Source organism: Triticum aestivum, chromosome 5B (genome assembly GCF_018294505.1).
Source record: "Triticum aestivum cultivar Chinese Spring chromosome 5B, IWGSC CS RefSeq v2.1, whole genome shotgun sequence".
Classification (NCBI taxonomy): Eukaryota; Viridiplantae; Streptophyta; class Magnoliopsida; order Poales; family Poaceae; genus Triticum; species Triticum aestivum.
Genome location: NC_057807.1, coordinates 162125939 through 162148861, shown reverse-complemented (window position 1 = coordinate 162148861; position 22923 = coordinate 162125939).

Below are 22923 nucleotides of genomic sequence, written 5' to 3'. Positions count from 1 at the left end.
CTAAAATGATTTCAAAAAAAACACAAAAATGTTTGCCTTTTTATTCATCCTTATTCCGTTCGCTTGATATCCCTTATGGCTCAACCCAAGAGCTTTGATCCTCACTATAGGAAGTCGAAAGAGATTGAGAATAATGCTAAAAGTTTCATGTCCCTACAATTTGACCAGAATAGTTTCTTTAGAAATGAACTTAAGGAGCAAAAACCTATGATGGAGTATATTAATAAAGAGCTCGATAATGTATCTAAGGAATTTTATGGTCTTAAATCTCAACTTGCTCATGTTGAAAATTTAGTAGGCCAAATTTCTGATAAACAAACTACTTTGGTAAATAAGATGGCCACTAAATCAGAGTTGTGTGAAAATAATGATGAAGACCTTAAAGTGATTGGTGTGACTCCTATTGAATCTTTGTTTTCTAATATAAATGTTGATAAATATGGGATTGGAGAGGTCAAAACTTTAAGTAGCGATTAACCCACTCTTTTGGATTTCAAAGATTTTAATTATGATAATTGTTCTTTGATAGATTGTATTTCCTTGTTGCAATCCATGTTGAATTATCCTCATGCTTATAATCAAAATATAGATTTTACTAAACATATCATTGATGCTATGATGAAACCTTTTGAAGAAAACTTGAGTTGGCAGTTTCAACCCCTAGAAAGCTTTATGATGAGTGGGAACCTACTATTAAGATTAAAATTAAATATTATGAGTGCCATGCCTTGTGTGATTTGGGTGCTAGCGTCTCCATGATTCCAAAAACTTTATGTGATGTGCTAGGTTTCCGTGAATTTGATGATTGTTCTTTAAATTTGCATCTCGTGGATTCAACTATTAAGAAACCTATGGGAAGAATTAATGATGTTATTAGTGTTGCAAATAGGAATTATGTGCCCATAGATTATATTGTGCTTGATATAGATTGCAATCCTACATGTCCTATTATTCTTGGTAGACCTTTCCTCAGAATGATTGGTGCATTTATTGATATGAAAGAAGGAAACATTAGACTTCAATTTCTTTTAAGGAAGGGCATGGAAAACTTTCCAAGAAAGAAAATTGAAATGCCGTATGAATAGATTATGAGAGGTACTTATGGATTGCATAACAAAGATGACAATACCTAGATCTATTTTATGCCTAGCTAGGGGCGTTAAATAATAACGCTTGTTGGGAGGCAACCCAATTTTATTTTTATGTTTTTTGTTTTTGGTTTTGTTTTTCAATAAATACACATTATTACCTCTGTAGTAATTGTGTTTTGGTCTTTAATTTAGTGTTTGAGCCAAGTAAGACCTTTGGGATGGCTTGCAGTGGTAGTTGATTTGATCTCGCTGAAAAACAGAAACTTGTGCACTCAGTAAAACAACTTTAAAAAATCATAGAAGAGTACTTTTTATCTGATTGTTTTACACAAGATTGATATACAAAGTTCCCGGCTTCTCCTAATTTTTCAGAATTTTTGGAGATATAGAAGTATACGAAGTTTTCATATTGCTACACACTGTTCTGTTTTCTACGTGTTGTTTGCTTATTTTAATGAATTTATGGGTAGTATCAGGGGGTATGAACCATGGAGAAGTTGGAATACAGTAGATATTACACCAATATAAATAAAGAATGAGTTCACAACAGTACCAAAAAGTGGTGATTTATTTTCTTATACTAACGGTTCTCACGAATTTTCTGTTGAGTTTTGTGTTGTGAAGTTTTCAAGTTTTGAGTAAAGATTTGATGGACTATGGAATAAGGAGTGGGAAGAGACTAATCTCAGGGATGCCCAAGGCACCCCAAGGTAATATTCAAGATCAACCAAGCATCTAAGCTTGGAGATGCCACGAATGGCATCCCCTCTTTCGTCTTCAATCCATCGGTAAATTTGCTTGAGGCTATATTTTTATTCACCACATGGTATGTGTTTTGCTTGGAGCGTCTTGTATGATATGAGTCTTTGCTTTTTAGTTTGCCACAATCATCCTTGCTATAAACACCTTTTGAGAGGGATACACATGAATCATGAATTTATTATAATACTCTATGTGCTTCACTTATATCTTTTGAGCTAAGCAATTTGCTCTAGTGCTTCACTTATATCTTTTTAGAGCATGACAGTGGCTTTATTTTATAGAAATTGTTGAACTCTCATGCTTCACTTATATTATTTTGAGAGTGTCTCTAAACAGCATGGTAATTTGCTTAGGTTATGAATTTAGTCCTAATTTGATGGGCATCCAAGAGGGATATAATAAAAACTTTCATATAAAAAGCATTGAATACTATGAGAAGTTTGATTCCTTATGATTGTATTGAGATATAAAGATGGTGATATTAGAGTCATGCTAGTGAGTAATTGTGTATTGGCAGAAATACTTGTGTTGAAGTTTGTCATTCCCATAGCATGCACGTATGCTGAACCGTTATGTGATGAAGTCAAAACATGATTTATTTATTGATTGTCTTCCATATGAGTGGCGGCCAGGGACGAGCGATGGTATTTTCCTACCAATCTATCCCCCTAGGAGCTTGCGGTTAGTACTTTGTCTCGATAGCTAATATTGTTTTTGCAATAAGCATGTGAGTTTTTTATGACTAATGTTGAGCCCATGGATTATATGCACTCTCACCCTTCCACTATTGCTAGCCTCTCTAGTAAAGCACAACTTTTTCCAGTGCATTACACCCACCGTATACCTTCCTCAAAACAGCCACTATACCTACCTATTATGGCTCCATAGCCATTCCGAGAAATATTGACATACAACTTCCACCGTTCCGTTTATTATTACACATACCATCATTATCATATTGCTTTGCATGATCGTAAGATAGCTAGCATGATGTTTTCATGGCTTGTCCATTTTTTATCTCATATGCTACGCTAGATCATTGCACATCCCGGTACAATGCCGGAGCCATTAATATAGAGGCATATCCTTGTTCTAGTATTGAATTCTAATCCTTGAGTTGTAAGTAAATAAAAATGTGATGATCATCATTATTAGAGCATTGTCCCATGTGAGGAAAGGATGATGGAAGCTATGATTCCCTCACAAGTTGGAATGAGTCTCCGGACTTTACAAAAAATAAAAGAGGCCAAAAGAAGCCCAAACAAAGAAAAGAGAGAAAAGAGAGAAGGGGCAATGCTACTATCTTTTTTCCACAGTTGTGCTTGAAAGCATGGCAAAGTCATAGCAACATCAATCTTAGAACATAATGGATACTAGGGATCAAACCCTAACAAAACTAACTCGAATACATGGTAAATCTCATCCAACCCATCACCATCTAGCAAGCCTACGATGGGATTACTCATGCATGGCGGTGAGCATCATGAAATTGGTGATGGAGGATGGTTGATGATGATGATGATGGCGATGGATTCCCCTCTCAGGAGCCCTGAACGGACTCAAGATCAGCCCTCCTGGGGAAGATTAGGGCTTGGCGGCGGCTCTGTATCGTAAAATGCAATGAATCCTTCTCTCTGTTTTTTCTCCCCGAAAGTGAATATATGGAGTTGGGGTTGAGGTCGGTGGAGCTCCAGGGGGGCACGAGGCAGGGGGCATGCCCCAGGGGCGTGCCCTGGACCCTCGTGGACAGGGTGTGGGCCCCCTTACATTGATTCTTTCACTAATATTTTTTATTAATTCCAAAACGTGTCTTCGTGGATTTTCAGGTCATTCTGAGAACTTTTATTTCTGCACAAAAATAACATCATGGCAATTCTGCTGAAAACAGCATCAGTCCGGGTTAGTTCCATTCAAACCATGCAAGTTAGAGTCCAAAACAAGGGCAAAAGTGTTTGGAAAATTAGATACATTGGAGACGTATCAACTCCCCCAAGCTTAAACCTTTGCTTGTCCTCAAGCAATTTAGTTGACAAACTGAAAGTGATAAAGAAAAACTTTTACAAACTCTATTTGATCTTGTTGTTGCAAATATGTAATGCCAACATTCAAGTTTTTAGCAAAGATTATGAACTAACTATATTCACAATAACATTTAGGTCTCATGTTTACTCATATCAATGTCATAATCAACTAACGAGCAATGATAATAAATCTCGGATGACAGCACTTTCTCAAAACAATCATAATATGATATAACAACATGGTATCTCGCTAGCCCTTTCTAAGACCGCAAAACATAAATGCAGAGCACCCCTGAAGATTAAGGACTAACTATACATTGTAATTCATGGCAAAAGAGATCCAGTCACAATCATACTCAATGTAAATTAATAGCAATCCAGTCACGGTCATATTAATGAATGTAATGTAGGTGAGAAATACGTACTCACCTAAGCTTAGGATTTTGGCCTAAGTTGGTCTATGCCCACGACTGGCTTGGCGGATGTGTGAAGTCGTAGTCGGGGTTGTACTGTGACGCATCTGCTACTGCCTGCAGAGCTGCTGCTTGGAGGTGAGTTGCCTCCATCCTCCTCTCATATTTGTTCGCCTCCTCCCTGGTTATAAAATATCTCCCTTTTGCATGAAAGTTAAAGAAAGTAGGAGGAGGGAGAGTAACATGGAAAATTTGTCGTCTGTCAAAGATTAGTCCGTATTGGAGGAACTGTTCGCTCCTCTCAATAAACTAATGGCGAACCATAGCATTATAATCTAGATAAGCAGGTGGCAACTCAGTATCATTTCCATTTATGGGTACACCAAGATAATTAGCTACACGAGTTGCATAAATTCCACCAAACAAATCTCCACTTGTACCATTAAGATGCAACCTCTGTGCAACAACGGCCCCCAAGTTATATTGTTTATCACCTAATATCGCACTCTTGAGGACACTGAGATCTGGAACGCACATGTGACAAACCTCACCTTTACCGTTAATGCTTCTACCTATAAAGAGAGCAAATAATGTATGGAAGGGAAAGGAATGCTCCCTATAGTAGCTTGTGCGATATCTCAAGTTTCTCCCATAGTGATACTAGCAAGAAAGTCTTTATATTCAGATTTGCGAGGTTCACTAACATTGCCCCACTGCGGGATTTTGCAAGTAGTATTAAAATCTTCAAGGTCCATGGTATATGATTTATCATAGAGATCAAATAAAACAGTGTGAGTATTGCGCGAGGATGAAAATTTAAACCTCCTCACAAAGAAATCAGTTAGGTAGTAGTACTGTCGGCACTTATCCGACATGAAGTCCTCAAGATTAGCATTACGTACATACGCATCAAATTCATCCTTGGAGCCTGCTTGGACCATAAATTCTTCTGACGGCCATTCGCAAGGCCGCACTTGAGCTTCCCTTGGTGGTTCATTGTCCGGCTCACGTATCACGAGCCTTGGTCCTTGCTTCCTTGAGGAACCACCTTGGTACATTTTCCTAAACATTTTTCTTCCTCTGAAAAATTTCTGAAATTTTTAGTGACTCAAAATAAAAGTGAACCAAACTCAACAAGATTGATAGCAACTACTCCCAAAAGTTCCTAGAGGCTATATCATGCATTAAAACTACTTTGCACCATATAAATTTGACATGCAAGCTCAAGAACAGGGTCACCTTAGCAGCAAAATTATGCAATAAATAAAGCACTAGAACAAAAACTAATTGGACCATTGGAGGAGTCACATACCGAAGAACAATCTCCCAAAGCAGTTTTGTGAATGGAGCTTTGAGCAAGGAGATCGAAAATGGTAGCAAAACGAGCTAGAACATGGGTTTGAGCTATGGGATGATTTTTTCTGGAGGAAGACGAAGTGAGTGGGCGCTGGAATAAGTGGAGGGGGCCACGTGGGACCCACGAGGTAGGGGGGCTCCCTGTGCCCTCGTGGCCAAATGGTGGGTCCCCCTGGTGTGTTCTGAGTGCCAGAAATTCTTAAATATTCTACAAAAAATCATACTCCATTTTCAGGGCATTTGGAGAACTTTTATTTTTGGGGTATTTTTTATTTCATGGATAATTCAGAAAATAGACAGAAAATACTATTTTTGCTTTATTAGAAAGTAAAATAAGGGTACAGAGAGTTGTGCTTTCTAGCTTCATCCATGTCATGCTCATCAAAAGGAATCCACTAACAAGGTTGATCAAGTCTTGTTAACAAACTACTTCCGAATAACATGACACCGGAGAATTTTCGAATAACACTAGGTTGCCTCAACGGGGATATGCATGTCCCCAACAATAAGAATATCATATCTCTTTTTGAGAGTAGGAAGAGGAAATTCAAAACCTCTAATAGTAATTGTTGGAATTTTTCCAATAGAATTTATACTATAAACCTGAGGTTGTTTCTTCGGAAAGTGTACCGTATGCTCATTACCATTAACATGAAAACTGACATTGCCTTTGTTGCAATCAATAACAGCCCATACAGTATTCAAAACGGGTCTATGAAGGATGATAGACCTACTATCGTCCTCGGGAATATCAAGAATTACAAAGTCCGTTAAAATAGTAACGTTTGCAACCACAACAGGCACATCCTCACAAATACCGACAGGTATAGCAGTTGATTTATCGGCCATTTGCAAAGAGATTTCAGTAGGTGTCAACTTATTCAAATCGAGTCTATGATACAAAGAGAGGGGCATAACACTAACACCGACTCCAAGATCACATAAAGCAGTTTTAACATGGTTTGTTTTAATGGAGCATGGTATAGTTGGTATTCCTGGATCTCCTAGTTTCTTTGGTATTCCACCCTTAAAAGTGTAATTAGCAAGCATGGTGGAAATTTCAGCTTCCGGTATCTTTCTTTTATTTGTAACAATACCTTTCATATACTTAGCATAAGGATTCATTTTAAGCATAACAGTCAAACGCATACACAAAAAGATAGGTCTAATCATTTCAGCAAAGCGCTCAAAATCCTCATCATCCTTTTTCTTGGATGGTTTAGGGGGAAAAGGCATGGGTTTCTAAACCCATGGTTCTCTTTCTTTACCGTACTTCCTACCAACGAAGTCTCTCTTATCATAATGTTGATTCTTTGATTGTGGGTTATCAAGATCAACAGAGGTTCAATTTCTACATCATTGTTATTGCTAGGTTGAGCATCAACATGAACATCATCATTAACATTATCACTAGGATCATGTTCATTACTAGATTGTGTCTCAGCATCAGAAATAGAAATATCATTGGGATTCTCAGGTGTGTCAACAGTAGATTCACTAGAAGCATGCAAAGTCCTATCATTTTTCTTTTTTTTTCTTTGAAGGACTAGGTGCATCAACATTAGTTTTCTGAGAATCTTGCCAACTCTCTTAGGGTGTCCTTCAGGATACAGAGGTTCCTGGGTCATTCTACCACCTCTAGTCATAACTCTTACAGCATTGTCATTATTCTTATTATTCAATTCATGGAGCAATTCATCTTGTGCCTTAAGCACTTGTTCTACTTGAGCGGTAACCATGGATGCATGTTTACTAATAAGCTTATGGTCACCTTTAACTCTAGACATATAATCACTCAAGTGTTCAACCATATAAGCATTACGTTTCAATTGTCTACTAACATAAGCATTGAAGTTTTGTTGTTTAACAATAAAATTATCAAACTCATCCAAGCATTGGCTAGCAGACTTATAACGAGGGATATCACCTTCATCAAATCTATAGAGAGAATTTTCCTTTACTACCTGTGTCAGGTTATCAAGACCATGTATTTGTTCAATAGGTGGTAAATTCTTAACATCTTCAGCTTTAATACCTTTTTCTTTCATAGATTTCTTTGCTTCTTGCATATCTTCAGGACCAAGAAATAAAATACCCCTTTTCTTTGGAGTTGGCTTAGGAGTTGGTTCAGGAAGTGTCCAATCATTGTCATGACTCAATATATTGTTCAATAGAAATTCAACTTGCTCAACAGTTCTTTCCCTGAAAACACAACCAGCACAACTATCCAGGTGGTCTCAAAGCATCGGTTAGTCCATTATAAAAGATATCAAGTATTTCACTTTTTCTTGAGAGGATGATCAGGCAAAGCATTAAGTAATTGGAGAAGCCTCCCCCAAGCTTGTGGGAGACTCTCTTCTTCAATTTGCACAAAGTTACATATTTCCCTTAAGGAAGCTTGTTTCTTATGAGCGGGGAAATATTTAGCAGAGAAGTAACAAATCATATTCTGGGGACTACACAAACAACCAGAAGCAAGAGAATTAAACCATATCTTAGCATCACCCTTTAATGAGAACGGAAATAACTTAAGGATATAGTAATAACAATTTTTTTCCTCATGAGTGAATTGGGTGGCTATATCATTCAATTTAGTAAGATGTGCCACAACAGTTTCAGACTCATAGCCATAGAGAGGATCAGATTCAACCAAAGTAATTAACTAGGGATTGACAGAGAAATCATAATCCTTATCAGTAACACAGATATGTGAAGTAGCAAAAGCAAGGTCATATTTCATTCTAGCATTCAAAGACTTTTCTTTCAGCTTAGCTAACAGTTTCTTAAGATCATATCTATATTTGCAAGCAAAAAGGTCTCTAGCAGTTTCTTCATCCATAACATAATCGTCAGGTACATCAGGCAATTCATATCTAGGGGGAGAATCTTCATCATCACTTTCATCAATATTATCAGTTTCAATAATTTCATTCTCTCTAACCTTAGCAAGTTGTTCATCAAGAAATTCACCTAATGGCACAGTATTATCAAGCATAGAAGTAGTTTCATCATAAGCATCATGCATAGCAGAAGTGGCATCATCAGTAACATGCGACATATCAGAATCAATAGCAGGTGCAGGTGTAGGTGTCGCAAATTTACTCATAACAAAAGGTGAATCAAGTGCAAAGCTAGATGACAGTTCCTTACCTCCCCTCATAGTTGAGGGAAAAATCTTGGTTCTTTTATCTTTCAAGTTCCTCATAGTGATCAACAGATATAAATCCCAAGTGGCTCAAAGAATAGAGCTATGCTCCCCGGTAATGGCACCAAAAAATAGTCTAGATAACCCACAAGTATAGGGGATCACACGAGAAAATAGTCATGATAACCCAAATTTATTGATTTGACACAAGGGGAGCCAAAGAATATTCTCAAGTATTAGCAGCTGAGTTGTCAATTCAACCACACTTGAAAGACTTAATATCTGCAGCAAAGTATTTAGTAGCAAAGTAGTATGAAGGTAACGGTAATGGTGGCAAAAGTAATAGTAGCAGTTTTGAAGTAATCGTAACAGTGGCAACAGAAAAGTAACTAAGCAAAGATCAATATGTGAAAAGCTCGTAAGCAATGGATCAATGATGGATAATTATGTCGGATGCAATTCATCATGCAATAGTTATAACATAGGGTAACACAGAACTAGCTCTAGTTCATCAATGTAATGCAGGCATGTATTCTGAATATAGTCATACGTGCTTATGGGAAAGAACTTGCATGACATCTTTTATCCTACCCTCCCGTGGCAGCGGGGTCCTATTGGAAACTAAGGGATATTAAGGCATCCATTTAATAGAGTACCGGACCAAAGCATTAGCACTTAGTGAATACATGAACTCCTCAAACTAAGGTCATCACCAGGAGTGGTCCCGATTATTGTCACTTCAGGGTTGCTGGATCATAACACATAGTAGGTTACTATTGACTTGCAAGATAGGATCAAGAAATCACATATATTCATGAAAACATAGTAGGTTCAGATCTGAAATCATGGCACTCGGGCCCTAGTGAAAAGCATTAAGCATTGCAAAATCATAGCAACATCAATCTTAGAACATAATGGACACTAGGGACCAAACCCTAACAAAACTAACTCGATTACATGGTAAATCTCATCCAACCCATCACCGTCAAGCAAGCCTACGATGGGATTACTCACGCACGGCGGTGAGCATCATGAAATTGGTGATGGAGGATGGTTGGTGATGACGATGGCGACGGATTCCCCTCTCCGGAGCCCCGAACGGACTCCAGATCGGCCCTCCCAAGGAAGATTAGGGCTTGGCTACGGCTCCGTATCGTAAAACGCAATGAATCCTTCTCTCTGATTTTTTTTCTCCCCAAAAGTGAATATATGGAGTTGGAGTTGAGGTCGGTGGAGCTCCAGGGGGTCCACGAGGCAGGGGCGCGCCCCAGGGGGGGCGCCCTGCACCCTCGTGGACAGGGTGTGGGCCCCCTTACATTGATTATTTTGCCAATATTTTTAATTAATTTCAAAACGTGTCTCCGTAGATTTTCAGGTCATTTCATGAACTTTTATTTCTGTACAAAAATAACGCCATGGCAATTCTGCTAAAAACAGCATCATTCCGGGTTAGTTCCATTCAAAGCATGCAAGTTAGAATCCAAAACATGGGCAAAAGTGTTTGGAAAAGTAGATACGTTGGAGACGTATCAAGAAGCGAGATGATCTCCCCAAGGATGGCATCCGGGAGATCGCTGATGCGGTCAACCCGAGATTCTATTGGTTCCTGGGATTCTGATGTAGGGTAGAACCCTAGGAAGGACCTTTTCACACTTGGAGGGGGAAAAAGGAGAGAAATCACAAGAACAACAAGAACACATGGATGAACACAAAGAGATAATCACTCCAACAATTCCCGATTACACATCCACTAGAGTAACAAAACAAGATCCACAAGTCTCAAACACAATCAAAGGAAAGATACAATGGCAAAGTTCATCCCAAATCCAAAGGAAGAGGGGTCTTGGTGGTAGTCTTCTCCATATGGAGGTCTTGAAATCCTCAAGGATTCTTCCTTATGGGGTCTTGATCCTCAAAGAGGGAAGGTAATGGAGCAAAGCTCACCAAGATCTCATCTAATACTTTGCTAACCCTAAACATGGCCCTAGGTACAGAATATATAGGCTTGGGGTCGAAGGAGAAGGAGGGGAGCCGAAGAAGCCATCTCAGCCGCCCATCCTGGGAGGCCTGTGCGCACGGGGTAAGTTGGGCCCATGCGCACGGGGGTCCCGTGGGCACGGTACACGCCCGTGCGCATGGGGTGCTCCAGCACCGGGTTCCTATGTAGCCCGTGGGCACGGGGTCTCGGGGGCCCGTGCGCACGGGGTCACCTGGGACTTGATGTTTTGCTGCTGCTGCACTCTGTCTTGATCCTTATGGCCTTGGGGTGTTTCTCCTTCTCCTTGGGGATGCTCCTGAGCTTCTTGGTGATGTTCCACTTCATACCTAAGGAGGCATAGCATATTTTCATGAGGTAGTAGACATGTTCCATTTGTGTCCATATGCAAGTCTAGTTGGAAGGAGTTCACCTCGGTTTCCAAAGCACGTGCTCTAGCTCTTCTCATGGGTCCATGTGGGGTTGGATCTGTTGATGTAGAGTCCATGGGGATGATGGAAGGATGCTCCACATCATCTCCCCTCCCTTCGAAAGGATCCGACCTCGGATCAAAATCTTCATCACCATGGAAAGGCGAGAGGTCTATGACGTTGAAGATGTCGCTCACGTTGTACTTGTCTCGTGGGAGTTCAATCTTGTAGGCGTTGTCGTTGTAGCATGCCAGCACCTTGAATGGTCCATCGGCTCGAGGTAGTAGTTTGGACTTGCGTTCGTTGGGGATGCGGTCCTTGCGAAGGTGTAGCCACATGAGATCACCTATGTTGAAGATCATGGGTTGTTTGTTGACGTTGAGCTTGGTCGCTAGTCGATGTACTTGGCGCTTGAGGGAGTCCTGGACTAGGGGGTGTCCGGATAGCCGAACTATCATCATCGGCCAGACTCCAAGACTATGAAGATACAAGATTGAAGACTTCGTCCCGTGTCCAGATGGGACTTTCCTTGGCGTGGAAGGCAAGCTTGGCAATATGGATATGTAGATCTCCTACCATTGTAACCGACTCTGTGTAACCCTAGCCCTCTCCGGTGTCTATATAAACCGGAGGGTTTTAGTCCATAGGACGACAACAATTACAACAATCATACCATAGGCTAGCTTCTAGGGTTTAGCCTCCTTGATCTCGTGGTAGATCCACTCTTGTGCTACCCATATCATCAATATCAATCAAGCAGGACTAGGGTTTTACCTCCATCGAGAGGGCCCGAACCTGGGTAAAAACATCGTGTCCCTTGTCTCCTGTTACCATCCGCCTAGACGCACAGTTCAGGACCCCCTACCCGAGATCCGCCGGTTTTGACACCGACATTGGTGCTTTCATTGAGAGTTCCTCTGTGTCGTCACCGATAGGCTTGATGGCTCCTTCGATCATCAACAACGAGGCAGTCCAAGGTGAGACTTTTCTCCCCGGACAGATCTTTGTATTCGGCGGCTTTGCACTGCGGGCCAATTCGCTTGGCCATCTGGAGCAGATCGAAAGCTACGCCCCAGGCCGTCAGGTCGGATTTGGGAGTCTAAACTTCATGGCTGACATCCGCCGAGACTTGATCTTCGATGGATTCGAGCCACAGCCGAGCGCGCCGCACTGTCTCGATGGGAATGATTTAGCTCTGCTGCCGGACAGTGCCCTGGAGGCCGCACACGAGTCCGCTTCGACCCTTAACTTGGAGCCGACTGCGCAGATCGAGGATGAGTGGTTAGACACCGCCTCAGGGGCTGCAACCTCTACGGCGATGGAGCCGAATACTGACCTTGTCCCCTATAAAGCTCGTGACTCCGAGGTGCCGGACTCCTCGCCGGACTCCGAACCTCCTGCGCCCCTACCAATCGAATCTGATTGGGCGCCGATCATGGAGTTCACCGCTGCGGACATCTTTCAGAACTCGCCTTTCGGCGACATTCTGAATTCGCTAAAGTATCTCTCGCTATCAGGAGAGCCCTGGCCGGATCACGGTCAGGACGGTTGGGATGCGGGGCACTGTAAAGCCACCTCGTCATACGACATATACATGGTGGATACCCCAAAGGACGGGAATGGGGATGGAACAGCGGAGGAGGATCCTTTCAAGAAACAGCCTAAACGCCGGCGTCAGCGGCGCCGCTCTAAATCCCTCCACAGCAAGAATGGAGATTCCGGCACCGGAGACAATAACACCCCGGACAGCGCCGAAGACAACCCCCTCCAGCAAGATTCAGCATAGGAGGGCGGAGAAGCCAACCCTCATGAGAGAGCAGTAGACGAAGAGGTAGAGGATGATAATTACATACCTCCCTCCGGAGACGAGGCAAGCCTCGACGACGACGAATTCATCGTACCTGAGGATCCCCTCGAACAAGAGCGTTTTAAACGCAGGCTTATGGCCACGGCAAATAGCCTCAAGAAAAAGCAGCAACAGCTTAGAGCTGATCAAGATTTGCTAGCCGACAGATGGACTGAAGTCCTTGCGGCCGAAGAGCATGAACTCGAACGCCCCTCCAAAAGATACCCCAAACGCAAGCTGCTCCCCGATTAGAGGAGGCATATGAACATGCATCACCAGCGCACAATACGGCTGACCGACCACCTCGTGGCCGCGACAGAGAGGCCTCTAGGCCCTCCACTAGAACCATACCCCAACATCGCTCGAAAAGTACGAAGCCACGGTGGAATGCGCTGGACTTGCGAGACATATTGGAGGATAAGGCAAGACAATCAAGATCGATCTACGGATTGCGTGGGCGCCCCACGATGTGCAAGGATGACCGTCGCGCCGGATACAGAAACTCCGTCCGGGCCGAACACAGTAGACAAAGCTCGCTTGAGCTACGTCGTGATATAACCCAATATAGAGGCGCCGCACACCCACTATGCTTCACAGATGAAGTAATGGATCATCAAATCCCCGAAGGGTTTAAACCCGTGAATATTGAATCCTACGATGGCACAACAGACCCCGCGGTTTGGATCAAAGACTATCTCCTTCATATCCACATGGCCCGCGACGATAATCTTCATGCCATCAAATACCTCCCACTCAAGCTTAAAGGACCAGCTCGGCATTGGCTTAACAGCTTGCCAGCAGAATCAATTGGGTGTTGGGAGGACCTGGAAGCCGCATTCCTTGACAACTTCCAGGGCACATATGTGCGACCACCAAACGCCGATGACCTAAGCCACATAATTCAGCAGCCAGACGAATCGGCCAGACAATTCTGGACACGGTTCTTAACAAAGAAAAATCAAATCATCGACTGTCCGGATGCAGAGGCCCTCGCAGCCTTCAAACATAACATCCGAGACGAGTGGCTTGCCCCGCACCTAGGACAGGAAAAGCTGAAATCCATGGCAGCCCTCACATCACTCATGACCCGCTTCTGCGCGGGAGAGGACAGCTGGTTAGCCCGCAGTAACAACCTCAGTAAAAACTCTGGCAGTCCGGATACCAAGGACCGCAATGGCAGGTCGCGTCGCAACAAAAACAAATGCCGCGTTAACGGCAATAACACTGAGGATACGGCAGTCAACGCCGGATTCAGAGGCTTTAAACCTGGTCAACAGAAAAAGCCATTCAAAAGAACTACTCCGGGTCCGTCCAATTTGGACCGAATACTCGACCGCTCGTGCCAGATACACGGCACCCCCGAAAAGCCAGCTAATCACACCAACAGGGATTGTTGGGTATTCAAGTAGGCAGGCAAGTTAATTGCCGAAAACAATGACAAGGGGCTGCATAGCGATGACGAGGAAGAGACCCGGCCGCCGAACAATAGAGGACAGAAGGGTTTCCCCCCACAAGTGCGGATGGTAAACATGATATACGCAACCCACATACCCAAGAGGGAGCGGAAGCATGCACTCAGGGACGTATATGCGATGGAGCCAGTCGCCCCGAAGTTCAACCCATGGTCCTCCTGCCCGATCACTTTTGATCGAAGGGACCACCCCACCAGTATCTGCCATGGCGGATTCGCCGCAATGGTTTTAGACCCAATCGTCGATGGATTTCACCTCACAAGAGTCCTGATGGACGGCGGCAGCAGCCTGAACCTGCTTTATCAGGATACAGTGTGCAAGATGGGCATAGACCCCTCAAGGATTAAACCCACAAAGACGACCTTCAAAGGCGTCGTACCAGGTGTAGAGGCCAGTTGTACAGGCTCAGTTACACTGGAAGTGGTCTTCGGATCCCTGGATAACTTCCGAAGCGAGGAGTTAAATCTTCGATATAGTCCCGTTCCGCAGTGGCTATCACGCTCTGCTCGGACGGACCGTGTTTGCAAAGTTCAACGCGGTGCCGCATTACGCATACCTCAAGATCAAGATGCCAGGCCCTCGAGGAGTCATCATGGTCAACGGAAATACTGAACGCTCCCTCCGAACGGAGGAACACACAGCGGCTCTCGCGGCAGAAGTACAGAGCAGCCTCTTAAGGTAATTCTCGAGTCCGGCCGTTAAGCAGCCGGACACGGCTAAACGCGCCCGGAGTAACCTACAACAAGACCACCTGGCACGTTCCGAGCACGCGTAGCAATGCGGCCCCAACTCTTGCCCTTACAAAATTGCAAAACTGGTCCTTCGCGTACATCAATATGCTCTAGAGATACCATGGGCATAGGGGGAGGGGCACGACCACCACAAGCCCAGAATGCGGCTTAACCGCACCAGGGGCTCCCAAGTGTGTCACTCTTTTTACTTTTTCTTTTTTCTTACCCACAGGACTCCGTTCACCAGAGGCCCTGTCCGGCAGCAGACCTGCCGAACTCATGATGCAACAGCCAGGGAAGGAAAAAGGCTACGACGAGTATCCAGGTGGTCTCCATTACGAGCATTAAATCCGTTTTCATACACCATTCCGCAGCCTACCCCTGGAGGGGGACATGTTTAATAGTCCTACCCCTTGCTTACCGCACTATTTGTATCGTTCTGCATTCATGGCAGTATTCCTTGAATAAACAATGCATCGCTTTTTGCTTATAATTGCATTTCGTTCTTATATATATGTTCATTTATGACATGTTGCATCCGTACACTCTGGTACGGCTAAACACACCAGGGGCTTAAGTTCCCCACATTATGGTGTGATAAGTCCAAACACTTTCACAAGTGCGGCACCCCGAACTTATAGCATTATATGCATCAGCTCTGAATCATGTCTTGGGTCAATAGTTGGGTTTGCCCGGCTCCCATGTTTTGGTACCTTACGTTCCGTTATATCGGCTAAGGTAGCACTGGGAGAACCACTGTGATTGCGCCCCGGTTGAGCTGGGCGAGCGCCTCAGTGGAGAAATCTAAAACTGACCATCATGATAAGGCGAGAGCTGGTCACTGTTCGAGAGGTCTTTTAGAGTACCTAAAGACTTATGCCGCTTAGAGCGAGGAACCGGCTTTGTCCGGCCCAGGCGTGGATAGCGCCCCGAACTCGGTCTTCCGAACACTAGGGGCTTCACCGAAATTTAAAATTATAGAATTCTATGGCTAAGTGAGAGTGTTCAAGCATTATAAGTACGGTTGCCTCGTTCATTGTGTTGAGCGCCTCCCTAGATGGACCCAAAAATGGGAACAAGAGCGCTCAAGTTTATCCCGAACACCCCAGCACTTGTGGCATGGGGGCTGAAGCCGACGACTTGCCATCTCTCAGATTTGATAAACGGCCGCACAGAAGGTAATATTTTAAATTAACAAGCATTGCTTAGCGCATATGAACAAAGTTTCAGCGCATAGGATAACACATTGCGAGTCTACTCAAATATCACATCTTTGGAGCACTCACCCGCAATCATGCGGGCACCCTTCAGGACACTCTTATAATACATTTCGGGCGTGCGATACTCCTTGCCCGCCGGAGGCGCGTCCGTCCGAAGCTTCTCAGCGTCCATCCTGCCCCAGTGCACTTTTGCACGGGAAAGGGCCCGACGGGCACCTTCAATGCAGGCAGAGTGCTTGACGACTTCAACCCAGGGACACACATCCACCAGCCGCCGCACCAGGCCGAAGTAGCTCCCAGGCATGGCCTCCTTGGGCCACAGCCGAACTATGAGGCCCTTCATGGCCTGTTCGGCCACCTTGTGGAGCTCGACCAGCTGCTTCAGCTGGTCACTAAGGGGCACCGGATGTCCGGCCTCAGCATACTGAGACCAGAAGACCTTCTCCGTCAAGCTCCCCTCCTCGGCCCGATAGAATGCGGCAGCATCGGACACGCTGTGGGGCAGATCTGCGAACGCTCCTGGAGAGCTCCGAATGCGGGTAAGTAATAGGTAATTCACATTTACATGCTTACTTTGCATGAAAAATGCCTTACCCGCCGCTGTCTTCTTTAACGCCTCGATTTCCTGGAGGGCCTTGTGGGCTTCGGCCTTAGCGGCTTTGGCACTCTCAAGAGCCGATGCAAGCTCGGACTCTCGAGTCTTTGAGTCGCGCTCCAAGATCTCATGTTTTTCCACGAGAGCCTGGAGCTCTTGCTGCACCTCCGCCACCCGCGCCTCCTGCCTCTCTCGCTCGGCTTGTTCCGCGGCCGCATTCTGTTCCGCCGCGGACACCGCCTCCTTCAGGGTCGCCACCTCGTTCGTGGCCCCTGGAGTACCCACGTTATCCTTGTTATTTCTCTTGCAACCAAAATCCTTTTCTGTAAGGTACAAATTTAATACGGTGTTACTCACCTTCCTTGTCCTCGAGCTGCTTCTTGGCACAGCCGAGCTCGTGCTCGGACCGCTCGAGGTTCTGCTTCAAAGCATCGACCTCCGTAGTCAGTGCGGCAGCGGTCAGCAGCGCAGCCTGCAATCCCATATTGACATGCTTATGTTAGATTCCTGCGTATATCTTTTTAGATCCTCAGTTCGACTTTTCTTTCCGAACACCAAACTGAGCATCAGGGGCTACTGTCTATGCGGTAATATTTTTACATATCTTAACTACATACCTCAAAGCCTGTTAGAAGGCTGGCGCAGGCTTCAGTCAGCCCGCTCTTGGCGGACTGAACTTTCTGGATCACCGCACTCATAATAGTGCGGTGCTCCTCATCGATGGAGGCGCCGTTAAGCGCCTCCAGTAAATTATCCGGCACCTCCGGTTGGATGGAGGTCACCGGCGCAGTCTCGCCCTTCTTACGAAGGGGCCGCCTGCCGAACTCCGGAACCACTGAAGGTTCCAGTGCGGAGTCCGGCCCAGGGCCGAACTCAGAACCCTTTGGGGTTTGATCCCCCTCGTGCCCAAAGTCCGGGAGATTGCCTTGCGGCACCTCCAGGACCTCCTCCTCCTGGCTGGGCCCCTTTTGGGACCCCACCTCAGCGTCATCCGCAGCGCGAGGAGAGGAGACGGCCGGAAGTGAAGTGCTATTCACGTCCGACGATGCCAGGGAGCCGCTCGTTGAAGTGTCGAGCCCGTCCTTGGGCGGGCCGCAGGGTTATGTTCGGCGTTAGGAGATTCTGTACGACAGACGAAACGCCATGAGTTATTCTGGTATCCGGACACTTACGATGTTGCCAGGGGCTTAGTCCTCGGTGGCCACTCCTCTTCGTCATCGTCGGCGTTGGTGGAGTAGTCCGGAGGGAGGGTCCTTCCCTTCTTGGACCCTTCGGCCTCCCCCGTTGGGTCGGCCTTCCTTTTCTTCTCTCCCCCCGCTGGGGGAGAGCCCTCTTTTTCCTCCTCCTCGCCTTCGCGGGAGGAGTCCGCCTCGGAGTCGTCAGACGATGAGTCTGACAACACCTGGCGCCGGGAACTCTTTTGAGTTCCCGCGGCCTTCTTCTTGGCCTTCTTCTCCGGCACCACATAAGGCGCCGGAGCCAGCAGCCCCATTAGTTGGGCGTCCGCTGGGTCTTCTGGCAAGTGGGCTGGACAGTTAACCTGCACGGACTTCTTCTGCCAGGCCTGTCAAAGGTAAGGGAGTTTAGATCCCGCATAGAGTCAAACTATGAAAAATAAGTGTCCTGTAAAGGATAAAATAGCTTACCTTGCCGGCTTGACGCTGCGAGCTAAATCCGCGATCTTCGGTAGCGGATGTGGGAGCCTCGGCGCCCTTGAACAGCACCTTCCAAGCATCTTCGTACGTAGTATCGAAGAGCCTGCTCAAGGTTTGGTGCTGTGCCGGATCAAACTCCTACAAATTCAAGGCCCGTTGTTGGCACGGGAGGATCCGGCGGATAATCATGACCTGGACTACATTGACGAGCTTGAGCTTCTTGTTCACCAAGGTTTTGACGCATGATTGGAGTCCGGTCAGCTCTTCTGAATCACCCCATGATAGGCCCTTCTCTTTCCAAGAGGTGAGCCATGTAGGGAAGCCAGATCAGAATTCGGGGGTCGCTACCCATTTAGGGTCATGCGGCTCGATGATGTAGAACCACCCCGATTGCCACCCCTTTATGGTCTCCACGAAGGAGCCCTCGAGCCATAGGATGTTGGGCATCTTAACCACCATGGCACCTCCGCACTCCGCTTGGCGGCCGCCCACCACCTTCGGCTTGACATTGAAGGTCTTCAGCCATAAGCCGAAGTGGGGCTGGATGTAGAGGAAGGCCTCGCACACAATGATGAACGCCGAGATGTTGAGGATGAAATTCGGGGCTAGATCGTGGAAATCCAGGCCGTAGTAGAACATGAGCCCCCGGACAAATGGGTGAAGTGGAAAACCTAGTCCGCGGAGGAAGTGGGTGAGGAACACCACCCTCTCATGGGGCCCGGGGGTGGGGATGAGCTGCCCCTTGTCGGGAAGCCGATGCGCGATGTCGCTGGACAAGTATCCGGCCTTCCGCAGCCTTTTGATGTGCCCCTCCATGACGGAGGAGGCCATCCACTTGCCTCCCGCTCTGGACATGGCTGGGGAAGGTTGAGGCGAGATGTGCGAACTTGGGCGCTGGAGCTCGAGTGCGCGGAAATGAATAAGCAAAGGAGGAAGAAGGCGTAGGTAAAAAGGTGGATCCTTATCCCCTTATATGGACGGAGGAAACTATGCGTCCCCACCGGCCTGGTAAAACTCGCTTATCTCCCAAGCGCCGTAATCAATGGCGCGGTTGGGTTACCCACGCCCGTATTGATGAGAATCCCGGAATAAGGGGACACGATCTCTGCTTTGACAAGATGTGCAAGGAAACCGCCTCGCTAAACGCGCTGAGGTGGAACAGTAAAAATGATTCGAATAAAGGCTTGGCCGTGGTGTGATGTCACGCCACGGAATACGTCAGCAGATTGAGTTTGTGTAAACATTATTCTCTCTACGGTGGTATGTGGAACTTATTTTGCAGAGCCGGACATTGACCTCCTGTTCAAAATCTTCTATGAAGTATTCGGAGGAGGAACCCGCCTTGCAATGCCGAAGAAAATATGCGCGCCGGACTCGTCGTCATTGAAGCCTGGTTCAGGGGCTACTGAGGGAGTCCTGGACTAGGGGGTGTCCGAATAGCCGAACTATCATCTTCGGCCGGACTCCTGGACTATGAAGATACAAGATTGAAGACTTCGTTCCGTGTCCGGATGGGACTTTCCTTGGCGTGGAAGGCAAGCTTGGCGATACGGATATGTAGATCTCCTACCATTGTAACCAACTCTGTGTAACCCTAACCCTCTTCGGTGCCTATATAAACCGGAGGGTTTTAGTCCGTAGGACGAACAACAATCATACCATAGGCTAGCTTCTAGGGTTTAGCCTCTTTGATCTCGTGGTAGATCTACTCTTGTACTACCCATATCATCAATATCAATCAAGCAGGAGTAGGGTTTTACCTCCATCGAGAGGGCCTGAACCTGGGTAAAAACATCGTGTCCCTTGTCTCCTGTTACCATCGGCCTAGACGCACAGTTCGGGACCCCCTACCCGAGATCCGCCGGTTTTGACACTGACAGCTAGTCTCGATTGTGGTTTTTCATCTAAGTATGTGGTGATGAATAATGCAAAATTTTATTAGCTTCGATGCCATGCTATACATAGTGGTTTAAATAACTTGTGTTCCTTATACTGGAAAGTATTCAGAATTTGTTTATGTTTCAGTTAGAGCCCTGATGCAAACAAGGATTGTGTGGTTGTACATGTCACTCGCTATGAGCCGGATGAACTGAATATACGCACTAGGAAAACAGAGTTCTTAGGCTGTTGGATCCTGGAAGCCATTTGCGCTTATACCGATGTCGAGTTGTATTCCAGCCTCACTGTTGTCAGGCGTGTTATCCAGGGTGTACTGAAGCACAAAAAGTTCATAGCTACTCCTTCGTTTGTGAGGCATACTGTTCTTGTCAAGCTTACGTAGGAAGATGACGTGGCATGCCTCCACAAACAAGTTTATGAGTGGCAAGGCCACAAGGTTATCTTCAAGAAGGTTCACAGGATTGAGCTACTACCGGACGTCCTTGATGATGTTCACGACAAGGTCCGTCTTGTGTCCAGCCCAAATTAGATCGAGGCATGCCCCAGCTAGTTTTTAATAGTAGTTTGGATTGTGTCTAATTATCCGAGCCTTGCCTGTTATCAAGCCCTCTGGGCTAGTACTCTGTTTGAATCTGTCTATGGGAACTGCTGCTACTTTTGTGTGCCCGTGAATCATGTGAGAACCATCGTAATTGTTGCCGAAACAGATGTTTCCACACTATTTTCATGAATATGGCATGGTAAGACATAAGTTGTGCGGTTTATCATACGAGCAGTGTGTGTTTGATGAAATAGAGTACTCGTTCGAGAACTGTGCGCCGACGTATACATAAGTACTTGTAAACACTATTGGTGCTACCCCACTTGTAAGCAATTGTGCAAAACATGGCACATTGGCTCATCTCACTTCAACAGTAGGCTAATGACCAGCTAACAATCAACAATCTACTGTCTGACATATAAGCAACTATGTATCTTGTTACAGTGGTTCATGTAGTTAACTCGGGCCACAATGTAAATTCCAAACGTTCACACGCTAGTCCAGCGTTCATGTGGAACACTCACATTAAACTCGGCTTCATAAAAAACTTGAAAAGCATAAGTTAAGCAATTTTATACATCTCAATGATTCATAGAACATAACAAACATATACAAGTTCACAACAAAAGACAAAGTTGTGAGAAGGTTTACAAATCAGGAAAAAAAAAGCAAGGCTTCTCTGAGCAAAGGGCCTCCCGGCAGGCTTAAATTTCCTGGAGTTCACTCTGGTTTTTTCTTGTTGCCACCATCCAGGGTTAGGTTCTCTCATTCCAGAATAACCAATTATAATTGTGTCCTCAGATGGAATGCTGAACTGGACCAGGCAGTGTACTGACCAGCTGAAATTCTTGTACATTCCACTAAATTTAAGCACCACTATTTGCAGAAATAACCAGACTTCAATGCCTCTTGTCCGCGCACCTGTCCCAAAAACCGTCGTGCAGCCGTGCCAGCTAGTCCTCGGTCCATGGATGAACTGGTAGAAAGTGCATTCTGGACTAGGATGCAGTTGTTTTTGCTCGTCCCTACACTGCAATCATGAAGTAAAATGCACGAATCAGCTTCTTTTAGATTGCGTTGCATTCTACCTAGGTACTACCAATGTAGGAATACCTGGAACGCTGGTGGTTAGAGGACGACTGCTAGGAATAGCCATCTCATTTTGTGTAGTTGTACTAAAGCTGAGGTGTGTACCTTTGATTGCGCAGATAGAAATGATATGGAGACAGACATCCCTATTTGCGCAAATGCGAAATACGGTTATTTAAACAGTGATAGATATTTGCAGTGGCGTATGATTAACAGCAGCATCTATTGTGTTATAATTGGCACTAGATTGACAGTATGAAAGTGCCCTTAAGTAAGTAGCATCACATCACATCAACACTGCCACTAGATTAACATGCAGAACAATAGCATTAGTATTACTGACATGAGAGTAGCACATGGTCAGTAAATGTGCAATCAAATTTGTGCAGTTCCACTGGGATGAAGCAATGTTAGTGGTGTGAGATTTAAGTGAAACTGCAAAAACACAATTCATGGGAAATAAAGCAAGAGAAAAGCACTTCATAAAATGGTGGTGGCATTGCTTCAATTTATCGACGGCACTAGACCATTACTTATAGTGACATTAGGTGGCATTGCTTAATGCTTCATGTGATTTTACATTAACAATAGCGATATGGGCGTAGGGACAGCAGGGTCATAAACTGGTGAGGCAAATGTGGTTGCCGAGAGCGGCAAACACTCAGGCAACATGTCTGCATT